The 13,491-nt window shown below is 37.6% G+C and overlaps 1 protein-coding gene across 1 annotated transcript in view; it reads right to left on the reverse strand.

The window, feature by feature from the left end:
• SETD5 (SET domain containing 5) overlaps nt 1–13,491 on the reverse strand; it is an 81,061-nt gene extending 67,570 nt beyond the window's left edge. The window contains exon 1 of the mRNA XM_011998592.1: nt 13,428–13,491. The gene's annotated coding sequence lies outside the window, so the exon portion shown is untranslated. The remainder of the gene's footprint in view (nt 1–13,427) is intronic.

Below are 13,491 nucleotides of genomic sequence, written 5' to 3' on the forward strand. Positions count from 1 at the left end.
TTCACCTTTGGCGTATCTTGATTTAGTATTTTTAAAGACTATATTAGTTATTAGAAAAGTGACGTATTGCTGAAATATGATAACTTTAAGATACTGTAATTAGGAAGGATAAAATAGATTTGATATTTAACAGGTGCAAGACTTTTAAAGTTTTAATATTTTATTTAAAACACATAAAATCAAATAACTTGGATTTTAAATGACAAAGTTAAAAAATATATGACATCCTTTCTAAATAACACACATTTCAGGTCTAAGGGCAAACCATTCAAGAAATGTTAACTGATGAGCTCTCTACTTCAAGTAACACCAGTGTCCCAAGTGTACCTCAAATTCCCAGACACAAATATGGTCTGGAACTTCAAGAGAGAGAATTTTGGCCAGGCACAGTGGCTCACGCCTGTAAACCCAGCAGTTTGGGAGGCTGAGGTGGGTGGATCACCTGAGGTCAGGAGTTTGAGACCAGCCTGACCAACAAGCAGAAACGCTGTCTCTACTAAAAATACAAAAATTAGCTGGGCATGGTGGCAGGTGCCTGTAGTCCCAGCTACTCAGGAGGCTGTGACAGGAGAATTGCTTCAACCCGGGACACCCAGGTTGCAGTGAGCTGAGATCATGCCACTGCACTCCAAGCTGGGACACACCGCGAGACTCCATCTCAAAAAACAAAAAGAGAATTTTTACTAGAGAAAGAAAGTCTCTTATCTCAAACTGTTTACATTAAGCCAAGAAATTCTGGTTCCAAAAAAAAAAAAAAGAACAGAAATTTCCACATTCCTCTTCTACAGTGTGAAAATACTAGTTACTGAAAAATCTAGAAGGAGATAGTTTTAGTAAATGAACTAACCCAAATGCTTCTTGTGCTAAAAGGGGAACTATCGACGAAATATCACTCTGAAAATTTATGATGACTGTGTTGAGTCTAACATATAGGGACAGAGAGAGAACCAGTTGGAAGGCGCTAGGATAGAAGCTCAATTTTTCTGATTATACCCAGCTTTGTAAATTTCACTTACTAACCATTTAACTATTTTACATAATTATAAAACAAAACTTAATCCCTGAAAAATCTGAAAGTAAAATGTAACAAATTAACCTCACTATGTATCAAACTGGTGGCATAACTATAGACAACTATTCTAAGTGGGATTTCAAAATACTGTAATCTGACTGTATACAGTCATGTGCCACACAACGACATTTCAGTCAAGGATGGACCACATATGATAATGATCCCATAAGACTGTAATGGAGCTGCCCTACACAGGTGTACCATTTTTTATCTTTTATACCGTATTTTTGCTTTATCTTTTCCATGTTTAGATACACAAATGCTTGCCACTGTGTTACAACTGCGTATAGTATCCAGTGGTCACATGCTGTACAGATTTGTAGTCCAAGAGCAATGAGCTATACCATGTAGCTTAGGTGTACCATCTAGGTTTATGTTAGTACATTCTAGATGTCCACACAAGGACGAAATCACCTGACAACACATTTCTCAGAAAATATCCTCATCAAGTAAGGCATGACTACCACTATCTCTAAAGGGATATACCCTAAGGGCAAAAAGACATGAGAAAACAAAACAAAAAACCACTTTGCAGTAATCATATTGTTCTGTCACTCTAAAACTGTAGTGTGTGTTTTGTGGCACAAAATAAAGAGAAATTATATTGGTGTTAGTGAAAACTGAGATTTTGGGCATGGGGAAAGGGAGAAAGATTAGGTTTACATAAACATCATGTAGTACTGAGTTTGAAATGGAGCTTTGCCAATACCAACAACTGATATTTTTAAAAAGAAATAAAACACTTTTAAACTTTGTCCATTGAAAAATCTAGAAACAAGGCCCAATCCAAGAGCAGTGAACACTCCTACCATCCATACTGTGGTTTCTAAGTACCATTTCTCATGAAAAGAACTAAGAGGTTTTTGCCGAAATGGCTGATTCCAGGTTTGGGGCAAAAAATGTACAAAATTATCCTACAACATCTAGTAATAGTAGGAAGCAAGGAAACAAGTAAGGAAAGCATTAAGAATGAATCAAAAGAATTTAGTAGCCAACAAAGGTAGGACAACCTGAATGTCAAAAATAGCAACTGCCAGAGACTGTAACATATCAAACATATTTAAAACCATGAGTATGCAATAATAATACTTCATTTATGTGTTTAGATGTTGCTAAGTTACCAACCCATTATTCTGAAAATTGATAAATAAGAGGGTAAAAAACCCAAGTGCTTATCTTACCTTCTGTATATAAACTATCTTAGTATAGCCAAATAAAAATGAGGGTGACTATTCCAGACAATAAATGAAGAAGTAATAAAATATCTATTATGAAGTAAATAATGAATATAGGCTGGTGATTCTCAAAAAGTGGTTTGAGAATGCCTGAAGTCCTCTAGATTCTGTCAGAGGGTTATATGAGGTCTTCCATTTTCCAATCAATCATCTGTACGAGGCCAGATTTTCTTCAGTCTTCAACCAAAACAACTTATCACAAGAAATTAAATGCAGAAGGAGTTATGAGAAAGCAGCTGTCTTCTATTAAGTCAGATATTAAAGAGATTTGCAAAAATGTCAAACGACACTTAAAAAATTAGAAATGTAGTTATTTTTATAAAAAATCACATTACTTGTATTAGCAGGCTTTATTATTGTTATTTTAACAATAAATAACTTAAAATTTTTCTCAGTTTTAGTTTCTAATATGGTAAATCTTGACATAATTTACACAAACAAAAGCTCTTCCGGGTCTTCAATTTTTAAGACCACAGAGTTTGATCAAGGCAATGAATAACAGCAGCTGCTTAACATTACATAGACAAGCAGACATTATGTAACTCTTAATGGCAATACACAGTACTATTATAAAATATGCTTGCAATCTATCTAATCACTAATTTACATGAAATACAGGTGGGGGGAGGTTGTTTAATACAGGAATGTGTTAAATGATTATCCAACCTTCAAAATCCAGAGTAGGAACTCTATAAAATAATCAGTTTCTTCAACAAGAATCCTACACGGAAAAAACAGAGAGAATCTATAAAGACTCAAACTTATCAATCAATTGCAATGTATGGATCTTATCCTGGTCAAATGGAAACTTTTAAACTAACAGTTTAATAAACTCCAAAGGGAGTCTATTTTTCTATTTTGTAGAATTTGGATTTTTTAATAATAAAAAATTAAAAAATTAATCAAACCCATACCTACCCCTTCCCTTACTACCAACTAATGGGAAAATAAAAAAGACATTCTAAAAACTGCTCATTTGGAAATGGGGGTTCAGAGAGGTCAACAGATAAACTGCAGCACAGGAGACTCCAGAATCAGAAGAGCTCTATCAAGAAAAGCTAGGTTGCTAAGTAGCGACTACAAGTCTCACAATCCTCTGTAATTATGGCGAGTATATAAATTATGGTCCAAATGGAGACATTTTTGAGAGTGAAAGGGGTGCTATTACTAATTATGCTAGGACAGCAGGTATAAACCAGGACTATCCCAAAGAAAGTAAAACATATGGTCACTATCTATAAAAGATTTATTTATTTATTTTGAGACACAGTTTCGCTCTTTTTGCCCAGGCTGGAGTGCAATGGTGCAATCTCAGCTCACTGCAATCTCTGCCACCTGGGTTCAAGAGATTCTCCTGCCTCAGCCTCCTGAGCAGCTGGGATTACAGGCATGCGCCACCATACCTGGCTAATTTTCTATTTTTAATAGAGATGGGGTTTTTCCTTGTTGGTCAGGCTGGTCTCGAACTCTGGACCTCAGGTGATCTGCCCGCCCCGGCTTCCCAAAGTGCTGGGATTACAGGCATGAGCCACCACACCCAGCCAAAAGATTAATTTTAAAATTAATTTTCACAAGAGATATTTGACATAATCCTTTGGGGTAACTATCTGCCATAGAAACATATTCCTAGTATTGAAATGTTTTTAAAAAAATGAGGTGTGCTATAAAAAAAATTGTTTTTCATCTCCCTTGGCTGGCATGGTCATTTCATGAAGTGGGATACGTTTATTTCTCTTGCTGCTCAGTGTACTACTGCAAACTTCCAGCCATTCCTTTCCATACTACTGTTCATGATAAACTGTAAGAGGAAGGTTACACCTACCTAGAGCCTTCCTTCTCTAAAAATACATGTCTTCCCCTGGGACTCCACACATGGCCTAGTAAGAGTGGTATGGCTACAGTAACTTCTTTATTTTTTATTTATTTGAGACACAGTCTTGCTCTGTCTCCCAGGCTGGAATGCAGTGGTGCAATCTTGGCCCACTGCAGCCTCCGCCTCCTAGGGTCAAGCAATTCTTATGCCTAAACCTCCCAAGTAGCTGGGATTACAAGCTCGCACCACCAGGCCCAGCTAATTTTTGTATTTTTAGTAGAGATGGCGTTTCACCATGTTAGTCAGGCTGGTCTCAAACACCTGACCTAAGATGATCTGCCTGCCTTGGCCTCACAAAGCGCTGGGATTACAAATGTGAGCCGCCAGACCTGGCTGGCTGGCTACAGGAACTTCTGAGATCTATATATGATGTTAGCATAATTTTCACATTTTTGGGTTAACAGTAAATATCTGGCTTTAGTACACTTACATAATATGCCACCAATAAGGTGGCTACCTGATTTATATGGGAATATTTTATGCCACTTTGTTTTTAAAGGTTTTTAAATATTGGGTAAACTTTTTCAATAAAAGTAGCCCAAATATTAAAATGTGTAACAATTTGGTATGTAGACCCTATAATATTTAGCTCCATCCTAAAATGTGCATGGACATGTAAACCTACCCTTATTTTGTTCTATTACTAAGTTACGACATTAAAGTTCTATTTGCCACAAATAACACTAAATTTGTCTAGGAAAAAATAACATTTTAAAAAGGACTTCAAAATTTTAGACTTGTTCTTACATTTTCCTCAGATCTATTCTTTTTTAAGGCATTCTACCGAATATATTTCAGAATGTGGGCATAAAGGCATACTTCCATGGGCGTAGTAGTTTGTATCACAGAAACTGAGAAAATAAAAATTTATGCTTTCATACAACATTCTAATGCTACATTCAGCATGTAATCCATCATATTGCTTCAAAGGCCCTTCTCTTCGTTCTGTTTTAGGTTAAACTCTTTTGTCTTTAGAACTAAAAGTTTTTTTAAAAATATGCCCTTTAGATTCTACCCCAAATGTTAACATAATAAACACATTTCTTTTTAAAATAACTCTATCTGATTGGGGCTCTTCTCTGTCAATCTGGTTTCTCTTATAAAACAAGTCAACTCTCAACAGCCTACATCAATAAGGAAAAATGTAAAATAAACGCAAAAGTAGTCTGCCAACAGGTCCTTTCAGGTTCTTCCTTCTAAGTAAAACCTTCCTTGGATACCAAGAATACCCAAACAGTTGATTATTAACTGCAGATCATCCTCCTTCACAGAAGCTGTGAAAGTACAAATTGTATGTGTTGTGGCATGTACAGAGGTTGGTGGTAGGAAACAGAATTTTTGAAACATAAGCCAAAGAACGTTAACAGGACACAAAGATGGGGGAGAAAATCCAACAACAAAAACCCCTCTCATACAAAATGACAAACAAGAGGCACAAATGAAAGCAAGGAGATCCACCTGGGCATGTATTAAAATTAACATGTCAACAGTATTAAATATGCTAACATGATACTGGAAACGAGATTCAAACCAGATCATAGTATCTAAGAATGATGAAACAATCGTCTTACTATATTCAGCAATGCATATACCTTACTAGGTTACTGAGTTTTATTTGAGTCTTCACATTTCAGGAGTGGGGAGGGGAAAATTTCACCATTGAAAGACAATAAAAATAAAAAATAAAATTTCCCCCTTTGTGGGGGTGGTATGGGATAAAAATGGCTTGAAGAACATAAATTATGCAGCTTGAAAAAAGAACTCTGAAACATGAAAAATTTATATTCAAAGAGCTAATTAATTTCACCCCCCACTAAGGTAATAGGGTAAACATACATAGAGGTCTAATTTTTTAGCCTTATTTTAGTCATAAATCAGATTTACACAAATCAGTATTTTTCAATACAAACTGCAGATATTATCTACAGAAGACAGTCCACCTTTCTTCAAGCTAATAATACAGTGGCATCTGGTGGTAATAATGACTGTGTGAATGGCCAACGAAAATTAAGTATGCTTAAAACCTTTCTTTCTATAAGGCTGAGAATCTGAAATCGTTTATCAAGAAAGAAAGAAGATACAGAAGTTATAAAATCTCTATCACTAGAGACTTTTAAGAATGTGGCAAATTAGCTTTGTATTTAAGTACATATAAACAAGCCCACAACCTAAGCATAATAAAAATCACATTAGCCCATCCAATTTTCCCCCTTTGTCCTAGTTTCTTTTTGCTGGGAAGAGGCGTTGTGAGATAATAATAGCAGGAAATAAGGTGGAGCAGCTGCACAGGCAAGATGAGGTACAGTGCTTGTGTTTCACCTCCATTCTAGCCCTCTGCTGGCTAAGTCTTAGTGAAAATGAGATTAGCTGTTTGGGGAGTCCTAACAGTTACCAAACCTTTGGAATCAAAATGTGGTCCCTCACTCTTTCACTTTTGCCAGGAACTTCTTAGGTCCTCTAGCAAGATCCAGGTAATAGGAGCAATGAAGCTACACTGAAGAGATTTCTAATTATCTGGGAAGAGGGAGGGTGTAAAGGATGTTTAATACTGGCAATGTGGGTCATAGCACATGCAGAGAACACTGTCTGGTATGGAGACTGGGGCTTGACTAGATGGCTTCTATTTTAGTGCCACAAATTTATGGAAATAATCCATGTAAATAAATTATAAAGGGAAGAAATGACTACCCTCAATTTCTGTAGTAATATAAAATATAGCTCACTAGATTTTGTGTTAATGCTGTTGCTATCTTACTGATGAGAAACTTCTAACTAACTGTAATAATAATTAATTACTCAAAATTTCTTTTTTAGGTCAAAATACTATATAATTACTGCCAAGACCATTACACATAACAATATAATGTTAAGTAGCAACACATCCAGTTTTCTTTAACAGAGAGAAGTAACACAAAACTTGGTCAGGTTTGCTTAATAGTATGTGTATTAAAAGCAGTTTTTTGGTTATTAACTGGTTAAAACATGTCTTTTGCTAATCCGTAAGTGGAAATTAGCATTCCAGTTCCCTTTATTGTTGCGTGCAGTATAAACAGAAGGGAAAACTTTAAGGCCAGTTTAGTAACATTGCAGTATAGGTGGTACCTCAACCCAAGCAACAGATGTGCTCTTGGAAAACTGTTCAAACCAAATATTTCTAAAAATTAAAGTCTCTTAAAATACATTAAGCATTTTGAAAAACGCTGTCATATATTTCTTCATAAAAGAGAAATTCTATCACAATGCAAATAATTGCCAGCTAATTTGCCTATAAATGAAATTCTTTATTTTTAAAAAAAGAACTGGCACAAAACATTTATTTTAAAAGTAACTAAAAATGTTGTTCAGAACACCGATCCTTTAACATTTTAATGAAAACTTCAACAGGGACCCAAATTTCAAAATATTTCATTATGATTTTGTTTTAAAGGACCAGATAACCGACAGATCTTTTCCAACTCTATGATTCATATTAAGTCTAAAAAACTGGATGCAACCATCCACTTGCAGGGGAGCTGAGCATAAATGTATCAAAAGAGGTTGCCTAAACCAAAAGGTTGGGGGGCGGGGAGGGAGGGAGTCATCTCCAGGGAATATCAGGTTCTCCAAGAACTAAGGAAGAGGCTGAAATAAAAAGTAGCCTTTCTTCAGTTAGCATTTTACATGATGGCAACCCAACACATGAAAGCTGTAAGGTGCTCTCCATCTTAATGAAATAAAATTGTAGACAAGGACATGCAACTATTTCATAAAGGGAAACAAATTATTCTACATGTTCAGGTTCAATCCCAACCCAAACAAACACATTGTATTACAATGTGTTTTTATTCAGATAGATAAAAAAGATTTATTCTTTTCTATTTCTTAATGAGAATTCAGCTCTAGATCGGGTCTACTAGGGAAGTGACTGGTACTTAGGAGGGTGCAGAGGGTGGGATTTATTTTATTTTAATCTATATGGAGATTTATTTTTTAAAATTTTTCCTTGGTGAGAATGGATCCATACAAGATATTCTGAAACGTATCAAATTTGGGGTTAACAGTATGTGGCTGGCAAAAATTCAATGCTTGAGTGGGAACTAAAAATGATTTCTTTAATTGTATGCCAAACTGAATAATCTCCCAGGGAAAAGAACCTCCTCCTCCTGCCTTTCCTACCTCCTGCCCCTCCCCCACCAACACTGCCTCCCTGCTGTGCAAAGAGCCCTTTGTCCTGCCCCGCACTTATCTAGCTGTTTGGCCATATTGACAGGCCTACTGGAGGCATAATAAGGGAGTCAGTCTGACATAAGCAGCTGGCAATTTGAAACAAAAATCTTCCTTTTCTACTTAGACCAAATCCTGCTGCAGAGGTCTCTGGCTCCTCCCATGCTTCCATCTATTTCTCAAACAGAGCAGCAAGAAATTCAGCATTTTTCCCTCCATTAGGTAGCACAAATCAAAAACTTGATTCCCCAGACAGAAATCTATTCTGTATACATTCCTATAGCACCGCTTTTTGTGATTCATAACATAGGCCAAAAGTGTACACATAACTAACATGGCTAAGGCAATGCTTCTTATTACTTCAAATTGCCACGAAAGCTCTGGGAATCATTATACCACAAGGAATCCAGAAGAGCACAGAAGAGAAAGCAGCAGCCCAACCAAAGCAACAGACATGAGCATCAGGCAAAACTGGCCTGATATAAAAACTTAGTGTTTTAAAAATACTAAGATATTATTCCAAGAAGCAGAAAATTCCTTTCCCTGTCTTCATATCAAACATACTTAATGTGACCTTACATTAAGTAAGCTATTCCCTCAGGTATTCAGCAAACAAAATCAATATGATGGAATAACCGAGCGAGGCACGATGGGATTACAAATTCCTTGCTCAGTAGGGTACACAGAAAGCAGACTGAGCTTACCTTCATTGTTTGTTTATTATAGCCTATAGTTCCCTTCACTAAGTGTTAAAGACTCTGAACGCATTTTGTCCTAGGGTAAGGGAATTCTCCAACGTAATGCTTTCTAAGAGCACCTCCCCTCAGAGTTACTGGGTATCTTATGCACTTCATAATTAAAGATACAATAAAACAGTTTTCCTAAGACTTAACAAAATGTATACAGGTAAGTGAAGGAAACTGTATTCTCTCCATCTTTCACGAACTTCTCAGAATCCCAACCACAAGAGAAATCAATCACTATACCACATATTTTGGAATTTTTGGCAGTAAGGAATGGTACCAATCCCTGCCCATTATAGGTACATTACACTTATTTTCTAAAGAGTACCTTTGAAAAAACATTTTTAATTACAAATGACTACCAATTATATTACCAAATATACATTACACATTTTGCACAAAATTTTATGCCTCAAACAAAACATACTATCTAGAAGTTCCAGTTTTCAACACTTGAAATACAATTTTTATAAATAAAATTCACTGCTAGACCTAACTTCAAATTAAACTGATGAATCACCAGAGTTCAGCCAAAAATTATTTTTAAAATGTTATTTTATTCATGATCCAGTTTCCCTCTGATAAAATGTATTCAATAGTCATTGACTGCTGTTAACTACGGCCTAATTTTTCATAAGTTATTTCAATATGGAAAGGATAAAGCAAAAGTAATGATCTGCAAATTTGTACTTTGCACTTTATTATTTCCCCATTCATAGGTAAAAATGAAATAGTCATTCTCCCCAGAAAAGCCAGAATAATTTCAGAAAGTCAGTACCTGGACAGAAAACAGTATCAAAAGATATAAAAAAGTTTTCAAGGGTATTACTTAAGTAAATCCTTCTATGAAAAGGCCCGGTATGATCCTCTAGAAAGTGATTATATCAAGAGCACAAAAGGTTCCAAACAACCGGAAATTCGAGTGAAAAAGCAATTATTTTATATGGCAACTTAAGTCACATGGTAAAAAACTGCAGACATTTTTATCTTAAACCCTAAGTATGTCAAACAGCCAGTACACATGAAATCATATTTATCTGCTATTGCATCTTATCTATGTGATAGTAATAAGAATTGGAACCTCCTAAAACAGTATCCATTAAAGGTTCTGTTTCACTGGTCTGCTTTTATTACTGGGAAAACAACGTGAGCCACATTTGTGAATGACAAAACTCATTTCCATTCTTTTTGGTTCTCTGCCACAAATGCCAGAGTCATACTACAAATTATAGACGTTTATGAGATTTAAGTACATTTACACAAAAATGAACAAATCAAAATTCTGAGGAGAAAAAAGTATAGGATACATTAGTCTTGGGGGAGAAAAACAGCACACATGCATATGTCCAGTATCGCATACAATTGGTGGTGGTGGTTCTCCTTCAAGCTTTTCCACGCTCAGATTGTTTTGCTTAATCAGAGATCATCCTAATGTTCAAGAGTTGTGGGGGAGGGGAGATCACCTAAGGGGCTCAGAGGCCATCTTCTCAGTATCCTGAACTAGACTTATTTGATTTCTGCATATTTCTTCTGGTGTGTCCTACATTTCAGATGGATTACGGCCAAAGACATATATTTGTGATGTCAGAAGGCTATATACAACAAGTATATAATGAATCAATCTTATAAGTCAAACTCCAAAGAAAATATCTAATCCGGAGAAGTTTATTACTAATACACAAATTAAGAAGAAATAATATTTATTTAGAAACCACTCCAAAATGGCACCTTTTTTTAGAGTTTAAGAGTCCAAGCTTAGTAAAATGTTTAGCAAATCATCTATAAGGTAAATGCGGTTTAATAGAAAGGAGACACATAACAAAATAATAAGAATTGATTCTATGATTAAAGAGATGGAGGAAAACATGATATGTCAGTTGCAGGAAAAAAAATTCCTGTTATTTTCTTCCCATTGTGGTTATCAGAAAGATCCTTAAAATTATTACTTGGGTTTTTTAACTGATTCAAAAATTAAAACTCTAATGGAACTTTTAGTCCTATCCAAGCACAAATATCTAGATAAAAAACAAATATCTGCCAAAAAACAAAAACCAAATCAAACAAAAAAAGAAAGTCTTTATGATCCACTTTCCAGATGCCAATACCCATAAATGGGTAGGAGGTTATGAATTGCTAATTCCCATCTCCCCACCAATAAAAAGCAAACCAGCTCAGCAGTGAAAATTCCCAGAAAAGCAAGGTTTCTTCTTAGTCCTGAAGCAGCCATCGCCTAAGTGCTGCTCCCTGCAGCCAGCAGCATTAATGGACGCTGCACTGCTGTCCTTCCCTGGAGACAGCAGCCAGCACTACTCAAGCTTCTCACGTAGCAACCAGAGCTCCAGAGCCAGCAGCTGCTGCTGCCTTGTATACTCACCCCTGTGATCCAACCCAAAGGAACAACCTTCTCTTTACCCCACCCCCACTCCTTACACACACTTTTTTTTTTTGAACCAGTGCTTCATGCCAGAAGGGCTGGAATTATGCTTTTAGAAAGAAACAATCCTAAGGTCACCCTTTTAAACCAAGGCCTTTTATTAGAAAAATCAACATTTACCAAATTCTAAATATCCATTTTAATTAAGCCAGCAGTTTAGAAGTGAAGATTAAGCTTTCGTCTTTTGCAAGCCAATTTCCCAAGCACTCTACAGTCTAATTTAAATTTGCAGCTAGAAACAGAGCCTTGTGTCATGTCCTACCAAAGGGCATAATTCATTTTTCTACACATAATGACAGTCTGAGTAAACCTTAAAGACTCTAATCCCATAACAGGCCAGAATTTTTGGCTACAGAAGAGAACTAATGATCCTGAGAAAACTGGAAGAAATCCAATAGAAAAAAAAAAATGCCCTATGTCCTCCATGGAGTCCAGAAACCTCTGCTTATGTGAGTATTCTCTGCTTTAGTCCTAGCTCAGATCACACACATCTAAAATTACCACTTACAACTTTCTGTGACCTAAAAACAATAATAAAAAAATTAACAACCAAAAAATAATTTCAAACAGGGAGTACACACTCTCCTGAAAAGCTCAGCACACTCCACTCAGCTGGATCCTCCCCAATCACAAGTATAGCTATGTAACATCTGCCCAACAAAGAAATGTAAATATGACCTTGGTCACAAATATGTCATCTAAAAACAACTTGTTTAGTCAAGTAATGAAGGGAATTAGCAGAGAACTTGGGGATTCGTTCAGTACCTATGTGCACGAAGGAAATTGGAGAAATGAACTTAAATATAGACAAAGCCCAGTGGAACCCAGAGGTCTGGGAAAGAAATGAGTTACTGGTGAATACATTGCACAAGTAACATGAGAAAGCAGAAAATGCAGGTCATACACGCACCCCTGAACCAGACCAGCAGAGCTGGCTGCAGCATCCGTATCCGAGAGAAAGACCACTGACGCCCAATAAGTGAGACATGCAAGGGCTCTATAGAATCAATTAGCATAGAAGGGGCTTTCCCAACAGTTAAACTTTCCCTCTCACGCGATTTACCTACTTGAACCAGGGCTCTTTCCTACCCTCCTCTTTACATTCCCGACTTACAAGCAGAGGAAAAGAGAATTCATAAAGGGTAAAATTTTCTGCCTTTGAAGATATTCTCACAAGATCGCTCTCCACGCCCAAGGCAAGTAAAACGACACAATCTGGCTCAACTCCAGGATCGAACCCTACACATTCAATGAGGCTATCTCAGACACGCTGGGGCACACGCCACGGGGAGCCAGAGAACGTGTGGTGGGGGTGGCGAAGGTAATGCCTTTGGGAAGCAGCCATCTGAGGTGGGAAGCCAGCAAACGAGAGGGAAGGCGTCCAGGAAGATTACGGAGGGGAGATCGCGGCCCCCAGAGCGATCAGAGTTGTCTGTCACAAGGCCGCGAGAACGGGGGTAGGGAGTGGGGGATCGGGGAGAGAAAAAAAGTATGCCTGTGTATTTCGAGCGGAGGGCAGCGAGAGGCCTCTCCTCAAGAGAAAGGTAAACGTAGAGTAGGCAGTTCCCAGGAAAGGGGGTGAAGAGGCGTGGGGGGAGGGGAAGCGTCCTGACCCAGGAAAGACATGAAAAGGGGAGTTGGGTCGCCTAGGTTAGACGGGGCCTCTCTCCCTGGGAAAATGGGGTGCTGCAACGGTGTGTGCGAGGCGGCGAGGGGGATGAGAAGGGGCAGCATCCTCCTGCTAAGAGCTTGGGGAGGGCCAGGCCCACGACCCAAGGAGAGCGAGCGCGGGGAGACGGAGGAGGTGACCCTTCCCACCCCTGGGGCCCGATCGTGAGGTTCGGTCTCTTTTCTGTCGGACCCTTACCTTGTCCCAGGCGCTACCGGGGCCTGGGCCCGGGCTGCGGCGCACGGCACTCCCGGGAGGCGGC

The sequence above is a fragment of the Mandrillus leucophaeus genome, unplaced genomic scaffold (genome assembly GCF_000951045.1).
Source record: "Mandrillus leucophaeus isolate KB7577 unplaced genomic scaffold, Mleu.le_1.0 Scaffold576, whole genome shotgun sequence".
Taxonomy (NCBI): domain Eukaryota; kingdom Metazoa; phylum Chordata; class Mammalia; order Primates; family Cercopithecidae; genus Mandrillus; species Mandrillus leucophaeus.